General features: G+C 35.7%; 1 pseudogene; it reads left to right on the forward strand.

Annotated features, from left to right (window-relative positions):
• Positions 1-13,223: 13,223 nt before the first annotated feature.
• Positions 13,224-19,459, forward strand: LOC142167385 (BTB/POZ domain-containing protein At4g30940-like; annotated as a pseudogene).
• The last annotated feature ends 744 nt before the right edge of the window (positions 19,460-20,203 follow it).

A 20,203-nucleotide genomic window follows, 5' to 3' on the forward strand; every position in this document is an offset into this window, starting at 1 on the left:
GCACCCCAACTTTTCAAGTTCTTCAATAAGATCAATCATATGATTGACATAGGGTCCAACTGGAGAGTTTTCAATCAATTTGGATTTAAATAAAGCCTTAGATAGCTGGTATCTAACTGTCCTGCTTTATGTACCAAACATCTTCTTAAGATATTCAATGATTGCAGTTGGATTCATATCCTAATGTTTCCTCTGGAGCTCAGAACTCATAGAAGCGAGAATGATGCATTTGGTAGTAAGACATTCTTCTTAGTATTTCTGATAAATCTTGGTGGCATCACCATCATCCTCATTTGGGACTTCCTTGGCAGGCTTATCGATCACATCAATAAGATTTTCATGCATGAGAACAATTCTCAAATTTCTGTACCAATCATCAAAGTTTGATTTTACCAACTTGTTGGTCTCAAGTATTCCATGCAGTGATATAACAGACATATTGAGAAATCTAAAATTAGAAAAGAAAAGACAATAATATAAGAACATATTTGCACATATCATAAAGACATGGACTTTTATCTAAATGATATTTTCACTAATTATTTTAAACTATTTACCCTCATTATAGTTTAAGAAATCTTTATTTCTTTTACTTGAGTAAATAAATTCTTCAACAATATGTATGTGCCCCTTGGAAGTCAAGTCGTTTCTCACATATATTTTAAAGGTTGGTACTCTTACCAAGTGTATCCTTATACAATTTTCTTAAATAGCTCTATGTGAGATAGTCCCCTAATAGTCAGGTCGATCCTATTGGCATAGTTGAGTTCAACCATCATGATAGCAAAAAATTTATTAAATTTTATACTCCCTGGGTAGTCCAGGAGTCTAGTGTAAAATTAAATAATTATTTCAATTCATGCATCTAATGCAATAAATAATTTAAACATATTCTCGAACTATAAGTCTCCAGATTGTAAGGCCGCTCCTAATAAATAATAAATAAATAAAATTATTTATTTTGATGGATAGCTTTACAATAAAATATCTTATATTTTATTATTTAAGAACTCAAATTTTAGCAAGAGGGAATTGTTATTAAAATAATTTTTTACTAACATGATGATCAAATCTTTTATAGCACATGAATTTTGTTCAAGTTGTCAACATGCTTAGTCCTAAATTAATTTACACCACATGTAATAAATAATATATAACGAACAAGCACGTGACATAAAAACGAAATTCAACATACTTCTAACATGTTTGTCTTATATATCACATATATCACATAAAATATTTCATGCCAGAATATTATTATTAATTAACTTCTCATGAACTAATAACAATTAAAATAACAGTAGAATCCAATAACCTATTATAGATTATCGTCATATCCAATATAAATTATAAATTTAATTTACAAACTATCTCAATAGTTTAACTTATATGTATACATATTTTATTCACAATAAAATAATATCAATCCATATGCATTCATACAATTTGACGATTGCACAAGACACATGTATTATGGTTTGAACTCTTCAAATATAATCTTAAAATATTTCGTAAATAAATTTTAGACACGAGAAACCATGGCTCTGATACCACTGAAGGATTGTTTATAGATGTTCATAACACGCAGCGGAAGACAATAACAATACTAAGTAGATCTTTTCGTGTTTAAAATTTATTTACATGTCAAAAATCAGATCTAAGACGTACCTGGTGAAGAGAGTCTCGTTTCAAAAATTTCTTTGATAGTGCGAAGACTCTATGCGTATCCACACCGAGACCGATCCTTGCTATCAACCCTTTGATCAATGAAACCCGTAAACAAATTGAATAAAATTGTGTGCTAAAAATTTTCTAAAAACTTTCAGCCAAGAAGAAAAACTATTTCTTGTCAAGATACTCTCTTGGATTTGTGCGGCTCACATATGCCCTTGTGTTTGTAATAATTTTCCTCACATATATACTCGTATATATAGCATCTTAGTTGGTAATCCTTTTTCCACTAGGAAGGAAAAGAACGTTGGTCTTATTCCTTTTTACAAGTCCATTACAATATTGGACTTTATAAAAGGTTTTCATTGTAAAATAGAATCCCATTCCAAATGGGTTTCATGTTTGCCGACGAGTCCTTTTGGACTTTAAACGTAAAAATCCATTCTAAATTAGATTTGATTTATAAGTCTTTCATCAATATTTTATATACATACCTTATATATATATATATATATATATATATATATATATATATATATATATATATTTATATTTTAATCAAGAGATATATTTTAATTTTCTATTCCAATAGAAAACTTCAATTTGTCCACAATATTAATTATATCGTTTGTGCTAGTAGAGAATATAATAATATTTCATTTAGACTAATAACTAATTTATTTGACTAATTAAATTCTTTAATTTAATTATCAAATAATAAAGTAATTAATCCTTTAGCAAAAACTAGAACACTCGTTAGTGTGCGACCCCATAGGTTCAATACTAAACCGGTAGTAAATTGATCACATCAATATACTAATCAAGGGTGGCGTCTAGCATCACTCCTTAACGACCAGATAGAATGAAGTATACAATTTACTCTCAAGAACCAGTAGAAGAATAATGTAGTAATTCCTTCTATCCTTATAGCTCTGAGTCACCCTAGGATATGGTTCAACCGTTAAATCCTAATAGGCGACCAACTATGTGTTCATGTAAAATATAATCGACCATTGAATGACCTAAGAAACTCTTTTCTTCTTTCATTCAATCGCCCTCGCCAAGGTCTTAGTCTGGTTGTTTATAATTTATGACAACATGGAGCTTAAACTCATTACCTAATGTGTTGATAAATTCCATCTTGATCGATCACTAGTTCTACAAGTATTTAATCATACCCAATTTCCTTTCAACTATCGCCCTAGGGCCACAGGTGTCTAGTATCAAATCACAATAAATAACTTATCAATTACTATCACGATCTCAGGTCAAAGGAAACTTTTATCACATTCTTCACGAAAATATCCTATTGACAGTTTATGGTAATTCTAACCGTTAGGAATTATCCAATGAGTCGGTTCAATGATCATATCTCTATATACATCATTTATCTATATAATTTAGTTAATGAGATCAACTAATCTTTATCTCATAAAGACGATCACATAAATATTGATCTAACCGGATTACTAATGTCCAAATTAATAACCCTACGATCAAGAACAAAATTTAGATTAAATTGTAAGAAACTTTACTCTTATTATCATGATCTATGAGAAGTCTCCAAATTTAATTAAGGACCTTATTCAAATTAATTAAGTAATTAATATTAATAATAATAATAAAAGAATAATAAATTCCATATATATTTTATATGAAATAACGTTGAGATCGGATATAGGGCATATTTAACTATCCCTAACGACGAGGTACTTTCAGCATTACGACGCAGATGTCATTCACAGTTCAGATTCCTATGGCGTTGGGTTTACTGGCGATTCCATATTGCCAGTGACTGCGAATGGAGACGACATGCTCAAGATTAGTGATGAAGACTTAGAAACTGAGGTGTTTGAGGAATATCCTCTAAATGACATCAGTGGATCGATAGAAGATTCAAATTCCTTAACCGTCGATAACTCTGAAATCATATCAGCACATTCGGAAGTGCAAAACACCGTGGAGGAAGGTGAAATCATCGTTCGTCATTCTCTATATACTTTCATCTGAATCTGAAACCTTCTCGATCATAGAGCATGAGCATTACGAAGTCAAGGTGGTCAATGAGTGCTCTACTCAGAATTGTGTGATTTGCTTTCTCTTTTGACAACTACTGGCTATTCGGAATATTTGGGCAGTAGTGCAGGCCAAGTGTTCGATAATTGTTCTCACCGAGTTCTGCCCACTTCTCAAGATATAGATGGTAGGGACAGTACAACTTTCTTTGCTCTTGATTGTCGAGGATGCCTTGTGCCATCAGAGAATAATTACATAGCTTTCAATAGCACGCCAAAGAAAGAATTAAAAGAGGATGGTTACTTGAAGAAGAAAAGTGAGGATAGTTCCAGATTCATCCAACTTCAGGTAAAGGTATCTTCCTTAGACTTCACTGAGAATGTTGGGTTTACCATCAGACCTGACTCATTCAATATTACTCTATTTTATACTCACGTGTGCGATTGGTTAGATACAGGGCAGAGATTAGAGGGTGAATTTAGTTGTGTCTCTTCTTCTCATGGAACCTCATTACATCCAATTAGTTTGGATATTTTTAATGAAAGAGGATATAGCTGGACTTCTGCGGAAAGTGAGCACCCACATCTTGGTCAAGAACTTTCATCCTCAGGCTTTTTGCTGCTCACATTAGATGCATATATACTGTTGGAGAAAATTGCTACAATTTCAAATTTATATGTCAGTGATAGAGTGGGAATTTGTGTTAGAAGCAAGGGTAATTTCGGGTTGGTTCTGTCAAATCTGATAAGAAATGTGGTTAAGTTGGGTATGCATGTAATGGCAGTTTTACGTGGTATGGATACACTATGCGAGATGACTGATAATTTTTACCCGGTTTTGGATGAAATACCAATAAGATATACCGTATGTTGGATTGGAAGGATAAAGACGTTCGAATGGGCCGGAAACACCGAAGGAGCACTTAGTTTTTTCTACAATATACAACTTGGATTTGTTATTTTTGATGGACTTCCTATTGACATTTACAGTGCTAAATTATTCATTAATATGAATTCCATTTATGATAGTAGTTCTGCTATGGTCAACTTAGTCAAATTTATTCTCATGCTGTAGTTTGCTCTCGATAGCAAGTCTTTTTTGTTTGGAGGTGTGTGTCGTTCGGTTGAGGTGATTATTAGAAGATTTGATGGTCTTAAGGTTCTCAAAGTGTTTTATAGAGTAGAAGGTGTCACAAAGGGAACCAAATTGTTTAGTACTGTAATTTTGAAGATGTTTATCACCTTAAATGCAGCATATCAAGGTCATAACCACATTGTGACATCATTGTTAGGTGATTGCAGCAATGGTTCCCTGCAGGTTAATGCTTTATGAGTTCTTTGGCAACTTGTATATCAACCTCCTAATATCCCATCTGCCCTAAATCATCTTGTGGCTTTATCATGGGAGAATGTCAACTATTCTCTCCAGCTCCATCGTCTCTTAAGTTCTAGTATGGTGGGATTTGTCCAATTGCTCTTAATTTTTAACACAATAGGATACTTGGTTGAGGATTTTGCTTCGTACCTAGAGGGGCGAATTGTTGGACAAACAGAGCAAAATCTTGTTCTATCACTTAAACAAGTGGATAGACCTTCAACCTCGGAAGATGTTCCATGGTGGTGTTGCTTGCAGTGCTACTGGTTGGTGTGGCTGCTGGCCACTCTAAGATAGCAGACGAGACCCTGAAAAAATAATCACTCCTCGTGCTCTAGTAAACTTCATAGTAGGTGGATTTCTCTTTCTGACTCTTGAGATGAAATTGAATGGTGGCATTGTTGCTAGATCATTTCATGGGTTTGGTAATGAGGTTGATGTGCTGGTGTTTACTTCTGCTAATGCTTATCTTGGTAGTGATGGTTTTGATAAAAATATTCGGCTAGAGTATTGTCCAAGCGTATTGCAAAGGCAATATGGTATTAGTATCACTGGTTGTTGCTGGAATATGTTAGATTATGGCTTTAAAGGAAAAATATCTACTTCCAGATGGATAGGCTCAGTTTATGGTGCCGCAGCAGCATTAGACAAGAAAGATGGTAAGGGGTATACTTTTACTACTTTTGATCCTGGAGGTGTTTCTTTTGTGGCATCAGTGTGGGAAAGGAGAGGAACATTCTCAACTTTGACCGTGAAGGAGGAACCTTAAGAACAATGAAGCATCTGCAAATTTGTTATCACTGGTTTGATCCATTTAAAACCTTGACGACAAGGTTATTTAAAAGGGGATGGAATGTAGCATTTGGTGGTAGAAGCAGCTTTTCATATTTTATGCTTTTGGGTCCTAAGTTTAGTTATTATTGATTGAGGCCTTTTTATTTATTTTTCAGTCCCTAAAGGTGTCACTACTGTTGGTCGACACGTGTCTAGTTTGTTATGCTGCTTTCTAGTTAAATATCGTGTAGTTCTCTTTTGTAGTCTATGTTTAATGAAAACTGAATCTTTTTTTGCTGTATTTTTCTTTCTTCTTCTTTATTATTTTTCTTAGCTTCTTCAATGGCTTTTCCCACTGGGGAATCGCTACAAATTCTTACTGCAACAATTTTTCGCTTACTTTTTTTTTTTTTTGAGTAATAACTGTGAATATTACCATTAACAACAAACTTTTTACACCTAGAGAGCACCTAGTATCTGCTAGACCTCAAGAGATCTCTTCTAATTACATATCCGAGCTCTACCTGAATTTCTCATGCTATGTAGTCTAATCTTAACTTCTTGTTGTATCTTTGCTATTGTAAACTTTTGTATTTACAGTTATATTCGTAAAGATTCTCTAATTCCTAGCTTGCCATGTATGGTATATCATAGCACCCCACACGGCTGCGACCATCTCTCTTTGAGCTTGTTTCCAATTCCTTCTTTGTATCCAATGTAGGCTCTCTCAGATGCCCTTTTCCTGGAGCTGTATTCCTAGCCATATAGACACTCCATTCCTGACTGCTGTAATCCATGCTTATTCAGCAAATATATGTGCCTGAGTTTCTAGTCTTCCTTGATCACATAAGCTGCATGATCCATTTGCCACTGGGATTTACATCCTGAGAAGCCTTTCCTTTCTTAGCAGCCTATCTTGATTGGCTAACCAGATGATAAACCTTTGCTTGGGTTGCATCATTGTTGTCCTTACTAAGCTGGATTCTTGCATTCTCACCTGCTCCCCTAGTAGCATGTTGTAGCTCTTTGTCATTGAATAAGCACCATTAGGAGTTCGTGTGTATACCCCATTCTGATACCAACTCTCCATAAGGCCTTTGAGAGAATTTAGCTTCTTCCAATACCAACTGCAGTCAGCTGGAGCTTTATGTTGCCAAATATTACTTCCAGTCCTCATATATACTCCATGGACCCACCTAGCCCATAAAATGTCCTCCTTCTTTGCTAGCTGCCATAGTAGTTTCCCTACTGCAGCAATATTCCACAGCCTACAGTTCTTTATGTTGAGACCTCCATACTTTTTTGGAACACACATTTTCTCCCCTGCAACTAGAGCCAACTTCCTATGTTCTTCTGAACCCCCCCAGAGATAATTCCTACACTTTTGATCCACCTCTTTAAGCACACTCCGAGGTAAAATGAGAACAGCCCCCCAAAAGTTATATAAAGAGAACAACACAACATTTATAATCTGTAATCTCCCCGCATAGGACATCTTCCTTGAGTATGCATTTGTTATCCTATGTGTGATTTTACCAATTAGTTGATGGCAATGCATTTTGCTCCATTTCTTTGATGACAGTGGCAAGCCAAGGTACCTGATAGGTAAAGTACCTACAGAGAATCCTGTACTTTCTAGTATAAGTTCCTGAGTTGCTTCATCTATTCCAGCCAAGAAAATATTAGATTTGTCCACATTGGCCACTAGTCCAGTAACTCTACTGAAATGCTCTAGTGTTTCCATTACCCTTGCTATTGATCTAGTGTCACCTTTGCGGAAGATCATTAAGTCGTCCGCAAATATTAGGTGAGTGAGCTTAAGGGACTTGCACATAGGGTGGTATTTGAAATCTGGGAGTTTACTCATCTTATTTAATGCCCTTGAGAGGTACTCCATTACGAGCACAAACAGAAGAGGTGACATGGGGTCTCCCTGCCTCAGTCCTCTTTTACTTTCAAAGTATCCATAACCTTGTCCATTGATTTTCACAGAGAATTTTGTTGAGGTAATAGATGCCATAACCAATTGAGTGTGAGTGATTGGAAACCCATAGCTTGTTAGTGCTTCTTCTATGAACTCCCAGCTCACCATATCATATGCTTTCCTCAAATCTATTTTCATTAGACATCTAGGTGTCGTTTTCCTGTTATAATGTCTCATGAGATCATGACAAATTAGCACATTGTGTACTGGAGATCTACCGGTCACAAAGGCTGCCTAATTTTCTGCCACCAAGTGAGTCAGAGCTTGTTTCAATCTTTCAAATAGGACTTTAGGGATGCATTTGTACAGGGTATTACAACAGGATATTGGTCTGAATTGGCTTGCATATTTAGGATTAGAAACTTTTGGAACCAGAGTGATATTTGTTGCATTGATCTGCTTCAACATCCTTCCGTTGTTTAAGAATTGCAGAACAACAATAGTGACATCTCTCCCTACAATGCTCCAAGACTTCTTGAAAAAATCACTCCCATATCCATCTGGCCCAGGGCTCTTTTTGCTATCTATGCTAAACATAGCCTTCTTCACATCCTTGTCAGAGTATGGTTGAAGTACCTCCATCTTCTGTTCAAATGTCAATACATGCCCATTGCTCAAAAAACTCTTAAAAGCTTTAGTTCTAGTTGCTCCTTTGTTGCCCAGTAATTCTTGATAAAACTCCACAAACAGTCTAGCTATGTCTTCTGGCTCTGTGTGTATTACATCTGAAGTATCTTTCAGTTGTGTAATACACTGTTGTAATCTCCTATGTTTAATAACAGAGAAGTACTTAGAATTATCATCTCCAAGCTGAATCCATGTTGCTTTGCTTCTCTGTTGCAAGAAGCCTTCTGCTAGATATGATGATCTTTTAAACTTCTGATATTGTTCCTTCTCCTGAACTTGCAAATTTTGATCCCTGGGAGTAGCCTGCAGTGCTTTATGTATTCGCTCTAGTTTCGTTCTATCCTCCTCAGCTTCAGTTAGAATGTTTCTGAAATACTGCTTGTTGAGCTCCTTCAGATTCCTCTTTAATGATTTCAGCTTCTTAACTACTTGTAGCATAGCACATCCTGCCTCTATATTCTGCCAAGTTGTTGTCACTACCTCCAAAAACTTAGGGTGAGTTACCCAGATATTACAATACTTGAAAGGTTTGCTAATCCTTCCAGGTGCATTAAGTAGTTCCACCTTGATTGGAGAGTGGTCACTAATGCATGCTGGCATGTAGTTGGCTATATATGCAGGCATCTGGAGCAGCCATTCATTATTGATAAAGGCCCAATCTATCTTAGAGATCACCCTTTGTCCCTCATGCCTGTCACTCCATGTGTATCCGCTTCCTTTGGGAGGCAATTCCAACAATCCACAAGACTGTGACTGGGTTGCCCCCAATCCTGTCATCCATATTAAGCACTGCATTAAAATCTCCCATAGTGATCCATGGTCCATTGCAGGTTCTACTTATATCATTAAGATAGTGCCACAATACTCTCCTATCCTCTTTGGCATTATGTGCATATACCACTGTTAGTGTAAAAGTTATATTCCTGCTTGTCACCCTACAAGTTATTGCTTGTGCATTACTTGAGATTTGGTTAACCTGAAAGAGATCTGGCCTCCAAGTTAACCAAATCCTTCCATTATAATGATGCTCAAGATTGGTGATTTACTTCCAACCTCCAAACAGTTTGCCTGCCACCTGCTCAATCCTATTTTTTTTATTTTTGGTTCTACCAAACCTACCAGTCCTACTTCCTCTTTCCTGCAAAGGAGTTGTACATCTCTTTGCTTATTTGGGCCATTTATGCCCCTTACATTCCAACATAACACGCTATACATGTCCTGAGAGAGGTATAGAACTCCCTCCCTCATTTCTAACTTTACTGGCTCCATGTCCTCTATTGCTGTTTTCTGCACATTCCAGTACTTGGAATGCATTTTTGTTCTGATCTTTTGCTCCATGATTTGATTGTTGCTTGCTTGGGTTCAGGGGAGTAATCCATGCACCTTTACCAGGTTGTGGATTGATTCCTTGAGTTTTATCAACCCCTTTACTTGTTCCAGTTTCCTTTGAAACCTCAGTTGCTTTCAAGTTTTCATTTACTGCTAGTGTTCATCCTTGTGTCTTTGGTTCTTCTGCTACATTGTGCCTCTCTTCTTCTAGCTTCTTTGGAGACTCTTGCTGTGATTTGTTCTTCTTCCTACAGTTTTCGTCCACATGTCCAAACTTCTAGCAATATTTGCATATAGTAGGTTTCCAATCATAGTGTACTCTCTGTTCTACCAGGCTTCCCTTCTCATTCCTGAAATACACCTTCTCAGGTAGGTTCGTATCAATATCTACTTCAATTAGTAATATAGCAAAGTTGAGGCCCATCTTTTTCTCAGTGTTTTGGTCCACCATCAGCGGCTTCCCAATCAAATTCCCAATTTTGCTCAATCCCTTAGGGCTCCAATATTTGAAGTCCAAACCTGGCAATTTCACCCATATTGGTATTGTGTATAGCTCTTCTCTAGTGAATTCCATATCCGGACTCCAAGCCTTTACAATGAATGGCTTGTTGTCAAAATGATATATACCTCCTTGGATTACCTCATTTTTACCCAATTCTGTGTCAAATCGTACTAATACAATACCATTTTTCAGCATCACTACTTTATTAATGCCATACTTTGCCCACTGCCTTTGTATATATCCATTCAATACCGTGAATGGAGGATGTGCCACCAATACATAGCATACCACTGCATTTTTTCAGCATGTTATTTCAGTGCTTATGTCCTCTATGTCAATTTCACAAACAGGTAACTCACCATGCTTTTCTGGTTCAATAAAATCAAGTTTGAACCCTGCGTTTGAGACCTTGGTAATGTCGAAATTATCCCAAATTGAGCTCTTCGTTGCCATCTCAACTGATGCTTCCACCTCTTCTGCCCATGTCATCCTTCGATTACTACTCACACTTTGATTTGGGGTTAATTTCTCAGCACTCTGTAATCTACTTTTCCATTGCTTTGGTCCGTGATTCCTTCAATTACTGCTTCGCTCGACACTTGCATGTTGTCCTTTGTTCCTTTTGGCTGAGATCCTTTCTTCCTTTGGTGATTTCCTCCATATGATGTAGCTTCCCGGGCCATTAATGCCTTTTGCGAGGGAATTCACACTCTCTTTTCCATTGATGGCACAGGTTAAGCTAACATGCGCCGAGAGAGATATATATCCCGCCCGCCCTTACTTTATTTTGTATAATCAATATTAGACTTTTTAAAACTATGTTAATCATCTCAATATTTTTTGGATATCAGTACGGTTCGGTTAATTTTTATCATAACTGATTAAGTTGATTTCTTGCCTCCATTAAATGGTGTCAATTCCCAACAGAAGTTTGATTCTGAAATTGATTGTGCAATTCTTTCAACCTAACAATTTGAGTAACACTTCTTAATTATTTTACTAATGAACCAATCGGGTGCATTCTTTTAGTTACTCTATGCACGTGTATCAGATTAAGTAAAACCCCTGTATATTAACCCTACCCTATAAATTAAAGTAATCGTATATCTTGCTGCCTCCTAAGGTTTCACATCATATACATTAGGGTTTTCACATTATATCCACTTCTCCATAACTGAGGGTGCATTAATACACGTTGGCGTGGTAACACAAAGTCCGGTAAGTGGAGAAAAACCAATTTGCTACAAGATTTCTTTCTAAATAATGTCTTTCTATTGTTTTTTGTGACCCTTTTAAATGAGATTTTCATGTTTAAGATTCCATAATTTTTTTCTTTCTTTTTCTTTTTACGGATAAGGGTCTGATTCGCCATTCTAATATCATAAATATGCCTTATTTATCCTCCGTTTAAATGTTTTATCAAATATGTCCCTACCGCTATACATTAGGTGCATATATATCCATTACACGTTAAAAACACCCTCCCAACTTTTAAAAGCCATGTGACATCTCCTTATTGGACCATGGATTGTTAGATGCACAATTATAACCCCCTAAAACTTACAGACCCTTGATCATAATACGACCTCTAATTTACCATCAAATTAAACAAAAAATAAACAGTTTAATTATACTGTCATAATGCAGTAAATACAAGCCCAAAACAAACAACAAAAAAACTTCAACTACCACACATCATTTGTTTCCCTTCCTTGGCATCAACTTCTCAATTCTTTGCCTACTTTGCATTTCCAATTGTCTTCCAGTAATAACTTTTCCCTTCCATGCGAGGCTGCCTGGTGAGTAAGGAAGATTTGATGGAACACTTAAACCATTATGATCACCTTTGAATGCAATTATCCTTGATCCTGAAGGTTGTGATGGCTGTTGTCTCTGTTGAAGCCTTGTTTTTTCCTCTGACACAACCATAGGCCTTATAGCTGGTTTTATTTCGGGTTCTGGTGCTCAAAAGAAGGAAATGAACTACTTGAAGTCTCACTATAGACGCTCGGTGTAAGCATGAAAACAAACTCTGGGCCTTGACTTGCTTGACTACATTGTGTTGTAAGGTAGATATCTTCACGTGGATGTTGTCCAACTTCTTCATCTTCATCAAGCAGTTTTTGCCTTTTGTCCTTATTAGGTGGCTATTAAACAAGTTAGAGAAGTTAGATAAATTCATTAGTGAGTGAATGAAATTACTAAATTAATTATGTTAGTAAATCCTAGATTTTGGTCTCTTTATGTTAGAGATAGAGAGAGAAGGAGATAGTGAGATGAAAAAAAAGGTTTTTTTTACCGATGGGTGTAGTTTAAGAGGTTGGATCGGGTGAGTTTGAAATAAAAAATGGGACGGGTCAGTTGGTCCAATAAGGAGATACCACGTGGCTTTTAAAAGTTGGGAGGGTATTTTTAACGTGTAAGGGATATATATGCACCTAATGTATAATGATAGGGACATATTTGATAAAAAATTTAAACGGAGGATAAATAAGACCTATTTATGATAGTAAAAGGGCAAATCAGATCCTTATCCGTGCTTTTTAACAGAGAAGGGCTAAATTTCCAAGTGTGAGGTGTTAAAACACCATCGTGTCAGAGCCAAAAATTTTACCGAGAGATATCAAAATATAATCAAACTATGTTCACTGAGATGAATCGATCAAGAGAAGCAGCCGCAATAGTGAAGGAGAAAAGACCAGACTTAATGGATTCTAAATATGTAGTGCTCAGTGTGATCAAAAGTAAAAAGAATTTTGGAATCACCAAATATGATGTGAAAAAAGAGATATCAAACATCCCACCAACTCTTGTGGACAAAACCCTAACTTCACTTGTCAAAAAGAAGTTGATAAAAACTGTTGTGAACATCCAAAACAAGTCCAAGAAAAATCAAATTTACATGGCTGTTGAGTTTGAACCTTCAGAAGAACTAACTGGTGGTGCATGGTGAAATTCAATGTTGGTGGCAGAATCTTTGAAACTACGGCCACAACCTTAGCAGGTGCTGGTAGGAATTCATTCTTTGGAGCCATGTTTGATGAGAATTGGAACCTGCATTCTAATGCCACAACCAATGAACACTTCATTGATAGAGACCCTGATTATTTTGCCGTCATTCTTAACTTACTCAGAACAGGTGAGCTTTATATTCCTCCGAAGATCGATAAGAAATTCCCATACAGAGAGGCTCTTGTTGGTAATCTGTGTTCAAAATCAGAAAAAACATGTAAAGTAAAAGAGAAACAGAAATGCATAGAAAGAACAAAATTAAATCCGAGCCCACTGAATTCAAAGTGTGTCCTTAAGAAATTTAATCCCCTCACTGTTGCCCAAGGTATACGGATTAATTCTTCCCATGATAGAACGGAATAACTATTCTGTGATAGCGGCACTTCAAATCACAGAACTTCAACGAACTCAACAAACGGAGCAAATCACACTTAACACTTATGTTTTATTTAGAAAATAATGTAACAATGTAGGAAAGAGGGGAGAAGATTTCAGATTTTCCATATCTAAAAATGAGGTCAAGCCTCTAAATTTATAGACAAAGGAAGGGTGAGATGGAGATGTGCAATCCAAAAGGTGCCTCTTCCATTTCCCATTCATATCATTTAAAGAAAAAACGTAACAATCCCCCACATGAATGGGGAATGGACAAATGTGGAAAAACATGCATGAAAATACTGTGTGATTCGCAAATAAGGATTAATTGCATCTGGATAAGTAGGTTTTCCTTTAAACTTTCCGTAGTGAACTTATGTCGGATATACTCGGTCAATCAGTAGATTTGATAACTTTGAACCGTCAAGTTTTGGTGTATACCTAGACAACCATAAGTCACACAATCAATCCTTAACCGTCTTTGGTTCTCATGGTTGTGTTCGTTTCAGCCATGAACACCGCCTAGTTTCATGAGTGCTTAGAGAATGGGCCTTTACTTTCATTCCCCTTAAAGCGGCTTATACTTCACACTCACATAGGTGATTTCTAAACGTGTAATCCTATAGACACACTATCTGGTCATATCCTGCCAGACTTAGCAAATCATTAAAAAGTTTTAAGCTTTTTTGGCTCATTAAAAAACCTTAATGCTTTACCTTGATTTTACATTGTCTTCATCACGAGAATGGGTTGAGTTATTTGACAATGTTGAATGTCATTCATAACTTTGTTTGATCTCTTTGAACCTAGCTCTTGGGATCTCTAGTCTGCTAGGTAGAGTTACCGCCATGATGACTTGTCCTAGGCCTTAGCCCCATTCCCTTCGATGATCTTTCAACTGCCTCTCTAGATAGGCCTTTTGTAAGTGGATCCGACACGTTATCTCTTGACTTTACGTAGTCAATCGTGATAATACCACTAGAGAGTAGTTGTCTAACGGTATTATGTCTCCATCGAATGTGACGAGATTTTTCGTTATACATAACGCTCCCTGCCCTGCCTATTGCCGCTTGACTATTACAATGTATACATATAAGTGCCAAAGGTTTGGGCCGAAATAAAATATCTTCCAAGAAATTCAGGAGCCATTCAGCTTCTTCACCGGCCTTGTCTAAGACTATAAACTCAGCCTCCACTGTAGAGCGGTCAATGCACAGTTGTTTGGACGATTTTCAAGACATCGCTCCTCTACCGACTGTTTAGAATCGGTTGAATCGGTGATCTAATTTGCATCACTATACCCCTCTATTATCGCGGGGTACTTATTGTAGTGCAAAGCATAATTTGGAGTATATTTCAAATACCTCAAAACTCGTTTCATTGGCATGAAAGTTCAATGCAAACTTTCTTATGTCGTAGACTAATACGTCTCGACTTTCGATTGCATATCAGATTATTGACTACACTTAATGTAGTAATAGTATATTATAATAACAGCCGGAATGATTGGTATCAGTTGTGGCCACAACCTTTTAATATATAACGCATTTATCAATCACTCCGCTATTTTCAAGCATTTGTATGTTATTTATTCATACGCCTATATGATATGCAAATTATAGCACCTCCATTCATGAAACAAATCCAACTTACAATGGATTTTGGTCATGTTCATCGGTTGGTTCACCTCATTATAGACCAACATATTAATACATTCGTTCATGAACGGATATATTTATACAAAATATGTAAATGCACTTTTCATGAAAAGTTGTAGAGTTCTAGGTGACACCCTTTCATAAAAGAGTTAAACATTATAAATGTTCAAGAAAGAACAAATCATTTCTGGAAAGGCACGTAAACAAATTTTGAATTTGTAGTTTCATCACTAGTCATCACTAAGACTGAGCAAGCAATGAATTCACCGACTATCATATCAATATCCACTAAGGATTGGTGGGGTTTAAAAAATTATATCATTTAGACATTACGTCTAACATTGGCTTTTGTCATGCATAAGCTAAAAGCTCCCACATTTTAAATACTTCATCAACATATCATCCACATATAATCAAATAATGACTATATGATTTGAAGTATTCTTAACGCAAACACATTTGTTTACACTCATTAATTTTGAAACCATTTGACAATATTATTTGGTCAAATCTCGCATGTCATTGTTTGGGTGCTTGTTTTAGTCCGTGAAGTGACTTAACAAGTCGACACACCTTATTTTCTTTTCCAGGAACCACGAACCCTTCAGGTTGTTCCATTTAAATTTCTTCCTCCAAATCTCCATTTAAGAAGGTTGTCTTTAAGTCCATCTGATGGATTTCAAGGCCATACACAGTAGCTAACGCTATTATCATCCAAATAGATGTAATTCTCGTTACCGGTGAGTATGTGTCAAAGTAATCAAGACCTTTTCGTTGTCTTAATCCTTTGACAATTAATCTTGCCTTATATTTGTCAATAGTACTATCAACTTTCATTTTCCTTCTGAAAATTAACTTAGAACCCAAAGGTTTATTTTCTGGAGGAAGATCAACCAATTACCAAGTACGATTACTTAATATGGATAATATCTTACTATTGACTACCTCTTTCTAACATTGTGCTTTCGAGCAAGACATTGCTTCTTTAAATATTTGAGGCTCACTTTCCAACAAGAATGTCAGAAAATCTAGTCCAAAGAAAGTAGTTGTCCTTTAACGTTTACTATGTCTTGGATTCACCTCATTAGGTGTACTTTCCTTTTCTTCTTCCCGAGGTCGCTTAGATATTTCACTAGACAACTCACATTCCTTTTTATACGGATAAATATTCTCAAAGAATTCAGCATTATCTGATTCGATTACCGTATTAATGTGAATATCGGAATTTTCTGATTTATGAACCAGAAAATGATATGCCTTACTATTTGTTGCATATCTTATGAAAATGGAATCAACGGTTCTCGATCCGATTTTTATCCTTTTGGGTTTAAGAACTTGCACTTTACCCAAATACACTCCACACTTGGAAATATTTCAAGTTGGGTTTTCTTCCTTTCCATTTTTCATATGGAATGGATTGTGTCTTGCTATGGGGAACACGAATGAGTATTCGGTTAGCTGTAAGTATAGCTTACCCCCACAAGTTTTGGCTAAACCAGAACTTATCAACTAGGCATTCATCGTCTCCTTTGACGTTCTATTCTTTCTTTCCGCAATTTCATTATATTGCGGTGACTAAGGGGCTGTCGTTTGGTGAATAATTTTATATTCCAACCATATTTCTTCAAAAGGAGATTCATATTCGCCGCCCCTATTACGTTGTAGAGCCAACCACAAGAACTGTTGTTTGTGTCACGACAGTGCCAGAATTAATAAATGGTGAAGTTTTTAATCTTCAAACCAATCTGACACATTCAAAATTAATAAACGGTGAAATTTTTAATCTTCAAACCGAGTAACATCTAATACAACTAGATCTAATAAACGGTGAAATTTTTTTAATCTTCAAACCGAGTATATGTGACACAATCAAATTTAATAAACGTTGAAGTTTTTAATCTTCAAACCGAATAATAAATCAGAGTAGAAAATCACTAAGATTTTAATCTCGAAGCAAGAATAGAAAATCACAAAGATTTTATTCTCCATAACATGAATAGAAAATCATGAGGATTTTATTCTCCAAAATAGGAGTCGAAAATCACAAATATTTTAAATTTTCTTTCAAATGGCTTCCCAACTAAACCATTATAACACTTAAATATTTTGATCTTTTACTCTGATCAAGCAAATATACGTACATTCCTACATATTATATTCCAAACCATGTATATGGAATTTCTCCAGACCTTGTCTCAGGGATGAAATTAGTGAAATGCCAATGGCCATTACCAGAAACCAATTAAAATTCATGGCAGATTATTTCATTCACAATTCGCAAGGCCATGTACGTAAGGTGCAAACAGGAGAAGCGAATAGTTCTCTGGAGCAGACAAGTAATAAAAATCTTTACCAAACCATTGGGTATATGTGTGGTCCTCCCCGACGGAAGCATTGGAATATTAAGAAACACCATGAAATGGAAACTGCACTCACATAAGTTATCCAACTTCATGCCTATGGCTACAATCGATAAGGAAGAATTGATCATTCAATCTTTCTTTTCTCATATTCTCAAGTTTTAACAATTGAAATATATCAAATTCAATTCTGTAACCAAACCGCAAAGCACATGGCAATATCTTAGTACGAATAGTACCAAGACATATTCTTGTAGATAAATATAACAGATAGCTCAACTTCTCTGAACAATTGAACATGTTTCTGCTATAACAAGTAAGCACCACTTGATTATCATTTTCTTATGTCTTTCCAATAACATAATCATTAAAACATACCATGATGATACTAATCATAAGAATGGCAGTAACCTACTGCCTTTGTATTTCTGAGTTCAAAGCCAGACATAGAAATACTTTGTATCAAGTAATCAAACCAGTAAGACCACATGCCACATAAGTTTAAAAATTGTTTATCTATGAATGTTCAATTAAATGTACCCACAACATGAAAGGCATAGAAAGAGAAGAAGAATGGGTTTACGGTGGCCTCTTCATGAGCGAATGCACAATTCTCTCTTTAAATGGAGAACAATATTATTCAAAGTGAGTGGATTCCAGAATACTTGGAATGGATTTTCAAACTGGCCAACCTTTGCAAATAATTTCATGAATTAATGATTTAATGTAGTAACAAGTTTGGCAGTGTTTGTTTTCATCAAAGTGACGCAGCACTTGCATCACCGCCTACCTTCAAAAGACATTAATTAACTTTCGCAATAGTGACACTGAGCCAACAGACGCATCGTCTAGGCAAAAAGAGGTCATTTTGAAATCGAGTCACTTCTATTAAAAGATGAACACAAAAAAATATTAAATTCCTTAAGATTGTTGGTAATCTGTGTTCAAAATCATAAAAAACATGTAAAGTAAAAGAGAAACAGAAATGCATAGGAAGAACAAAATTAAATCCGAGCCCACTGAATTCACAGTGTGTCCTTAAATAATTTAATCCCCTCACTGTTGCCCAAGGTATACGGATTAATTCTTCCCAAGATAGAACGGAATAACTATTCTGTGATAGCGGCACTTCAAATCACAGAACTTCAACGAACTCAACAAACGGAGCAAATCACACTTGACACTTATGTTTATTTAGAAAATAATGCAACAATATAGGAAAGAGGGGAGAAGATTTCAGATTTTCCATATCTAAAAATGAGGCCAAGCCTCTAAATTTATAGATAAAGGAAGAGTGAGATGGAGAGGTGCAATCCAAAAGGTGCCTCTTCCATTTCCCATTCATACCATTTAAAGAAAAAACGTAACAGCTCTATATTATGGCCTTTTGGATCATGTTCGGTCAGCTGAGTGCGCTCCATTTGATGGCAATAGGCTTCGGTCCGGTCAGTAGGGGATGATGCGGGCACTACTCAGGCCATTCGAGCTAGCTCGAGTGGCTGGTGTTGTGTGGCTCAGGGTAGCGTGGTTCGCGTGTACGATTGGATGCTTGAAGAGCACCCCGCAATCAATCTTGATTACCATAAGGTGAATGATGTTTGTTAGGTTGATTCTGAAAATATTGTGGCCAGTTTTGATAGAAAATTAGCTAGTGGAAGCATAGGGTTATTCAACTAAAAGTTGTTGAATGTACAAGTCAACAAATTGGTGAAATTTTGAAGTCTATGGTTTTGGACAATGTTATTAAAGAGCCGAAGAACAATGGGTTGGGAGAGTATCGTTCTATTCCTGTTGGAACAGTTTGTTATCGAGTAACTCTATCAACCAGTGGTTCGAAAAATGCCAACTAGGAAAAATAGGTTCAATTCCTTGTGGTGCTTGTCCTATGATTAGTCAGTGTATACCAGATGGAATTATATCACCACAAACCTGTGTCTACTACACTAACTGGTTGAACTTAGAATTTTGATGTACCTATCCATAATATTTCAATAGGATTCAAGCTAAGTTAATATTTTACTTATTCAATCTTTGACTCATGGGAAAAAATATCGAAATTCAAATCAACGGTCCAGTTATAAGTTAATATTTTACTTATTCAATCTTTGACTCCGAATATGGGAAAAAATATCGAAATTCAAATCAATGGTCCAGTTACAAGTTAATATTTTATTTATTCAATCTTTGACTCATAATATGGGGAAAAATATCGAAATTCAAGTCAATGATCCAATTACAAGTTAATATTTTACTTATTCAATATTTGACTCAAAATATGGGGAAAAATATCGAAATTCAAATCAATGGTTCAATTACAAGTTAATATTTTATTTATTCAATCTTTGACTCATAATATGAGGGAAAATATCAAATTTCAAATCAATGGTCCAATTACAAGTTAAGTAATTAAGCATAGGTGAATAACTGCATAAAAAATAATGTTTCTTTATCAATACATATTGAAATCTGAAATCAGTAAAAACTTACTCATGTTTATATCAAGCCAACAAATGCATGATAT

Source organism: Nicotiana tabacum, chromosome 12, assembly GCF_000715075.1.
Source record: "Nicotiana tabacum cultivar K326 chromosome 12, ASM71507v2, whole genome shotgun sequence".
Lineage (NCBI taxonomy): Eukaryota > Viridiplantae > Streptophyta > Magnoliopsida > Solanales > Solanaceae > Nicotiana > Nicotiana tabacum.